This window comes from Chiloscyllium punctatum, chromosome 42 (assembly GCF_047496795.1).
Source record: "Chiloscyllium punctatum isolate Juve2018m chromosome 42, sChiPun1.3, whole genome shotgun sequence".
NCBI classification, from domain to species: Eukaryota; Metazoa; Chordata; class Chondrichthyes; order Orectolobiformes; family Hemiscylliidae; genus Chiloscyllium; species Chiloscyllium punctatum.
In genome coordinates this window covers 31,325,086-31,327,923 of record NC_092780.1, presented here as the reverse complement: position 1 = coordinate 31,327,923, position 2,838 = coordinate 31,325,086, and positions in this window count along the sequence as shown.

Sequence of the window (2,838 nt, the reverse complement as noted above, 5' to 3'; positions counted from 1 at the left end):
AAATAACTGTTGCAAATTCAAGTTTTAATTGTTGCTGGACATTCTAGAACTGTAAAATTTTAAATTTACATTTTTCCTTTTTACTTTCTGTCTCTTTTCTCTCTTTTAATCCAGTCTTTTGTCTGTTCCCTTTATTTCATTTCTGTACCCAATTCTGCATGGATATCACCAAATCCAATTTACTCCTCCTTCCAATCTTCATAATCATTGAAACTGATTTGTGTCTAGATCAGGTTCTAGATATCTGCTTTACCTCATTGTTGTGCTATCAGCTCACACTTAGACCAACTTTCAGCGAGAGGTGATGGCATAGTGGTATTATTGCCAAACTACTATCCAGAACTCATGTAGTGTTCTGGTGTCCTGATTTGAATCTGACTACGGCAGATGGTGGAATATAAATTCAATACAATATCTAATGATGACCATGTATCCATCTATGTAAAAATATATAAGGTTCACCAACACCCTTTGGGGAAGAATTTCAGATCCACACCCGCTTTGAATTCTTGCATTAATTTTTAAAAATCCCTAATATATGGAATGAAACTGGACAGTATGTCTGCATTGACTTAGATACCAGAATAAACAAAAGCAAACTCAATCCGTCATGCCTGAAAAGCCCTTCTTGCAAATATTTGGGGGTTAATATTAAAATTTCGAGAGGTATCTGTCACACTAGTCACACCTGACATACTCACAGAATCATAATTTTCACACTATGTCCCAGGCAACACCAGCACCAGCAGAGGTGACAGCACGGTATTTTACAGTCGGGACAGAGTTGCATTGGGATTCATCTACGTTGATTCTGGACCCCATAACATCTGAAGACATCAGGTAAAATATGGGCAAGGAAACCCCTACTGACTATCATGCACCACTCCACCAATCAACTGATGAACCCGTGCTCCTCCATATTGAATACCACTTAGCGGAAGCATTGAGGTGTAGAATGTAGTCTGGATGAGGGACTTCAATGTCCACTCTCAAGAGTATATCTGTAGTACTGCAACTGATCAAACTGGTCGAGTCCTAAAGGACATAGCTGCTAGACTGTGTTTGCAGTAGGTAGTGAGGGATCCAACAAGAGGGAAACCATACTTGACTCCAACATTACCAATATGACTGCCTGACTGTGCCTGTCACACAGACCTTAGAAAGATAAAGTCCTGTCTCCACATTGAAGATAGTCTCCATATGTTGTGTAGCATTGTCACCATGCTAAATGGAATAAACAGAGGTGAGATGAAAAGAGTCATGTAAGGGCAAATCACATTAATATTAATGCCACTTCTTCAGTAAAACCTGCCGTTTCATCACAGAAACTCCAAAGAGTTGATTACGGTAGTAAAGTAAACAAGTGGGACAGCCACTTTGTGCACAACAAATTGCAAGGACATGAAAAATCAGTTCAATTTTGCTTTATAGATATTGAGGGAAGAAGCAATACCCAAATACCTTGAAAAACAGAATGGAATATTTAAACAGCCATGTTACACAGCTTGTCAATGTGAAATGAAAGAAAAGCTATGGAATTGATCTCTTCTGATTTCCCATTATGCTGCTGGTGCTGTGGTCAGATCTGCTCAATGGATAATGCAAACATTGAGCAGATCATACGTGTTTATCTTAAGCATAGCTTAGTTTTAGATGCTTTAGTTGTATGGACTTGTCTTTAGTTTCAATAATTGTAATTAGCTTAGAATTTTTCTTTGCAGAAATAGAAGACACTTTCTTCTGAATGGGGTTTTACTGGGCTAGATGGCTATTCAGTCATTCAGGATAATATCAAAATAGGACAGGTTCGATTCCTGCTCTGATTGAAGTAAACATCGGACCAGTATCCTTCCCCTGGCCAGAGATTAGAAAGCAATGGCAAACTCCCACTGACAAAAACTGCCCAGGAAACAAGACAGGATGAAGCATCAACAGACAATGAGCCAACATGTACTTTTAGGCAAAGTACACAATCATAAATTCTTCTGTATGTTGTCATTACTTGTTTGTGAAAGTGCTTTTTGTGAGATTTATAGTGCTGGGGAATCTGCCCAGTTTATGTTGCTGGCTAACGCAGTCAACGTAACAGGTAAGAGACAAGATCATGCTTGTATAAATTGCTGAAAATGTTTGCAATCTTGCTTTTCTAGTTGTGAAGCTTCTCCCATATGCTATGGGCTTAGTGGGTGAGGGGTCATCTCATCTCCAATCTTAGAAAAAAACAACCAACATCTGTTTGTGGTATCGGGCAGATCAAAGGATGTTGTTGCCATTATTTTTGCCCTGACTGGGTCTAAGGGCTTATTTGGTTCACAAGTGTAAGGGAATAGCCTCTAGAGAATTGTAACGAAAAGAGGCTCTTGTCTTAACAAGATGTTTTTGCAAGATAGCAATTAGGTGCACAGTGGAAGTGTCCCTGCATCTGGGCTGGAAAGTCTGGATTTGCATTCCACATGCCCTGTGAGATGTATCTAAATGGATTGATGCAAAACACTGAACTTGACAGTGCTACTAAGACTATTGGGAGACATAGATGGCATACCGGACCCCTTCAAGGCCTTAAGCTATTATCCTGATTTCCCCACCCAAAGGCTTTCTGCATCATCAGATTTGGTGGAACTTAATGTCATCTCCACCATTAACCCTTTCAGAACCATTTCATTACACCGTAGCAGCATGTTGCCTACAGAGATAGTACAGGCAAAAGGTATATCTCAAAGTAAGGTGCAGTGCTACGAGAGCTGTTAGTACAGTCTTGATTAGATTAAAGTACTGCTTCCAGAATTTGGGGCTGACACTAACACTAAGATCAAAATATCAACACCAACTTGCATTTGT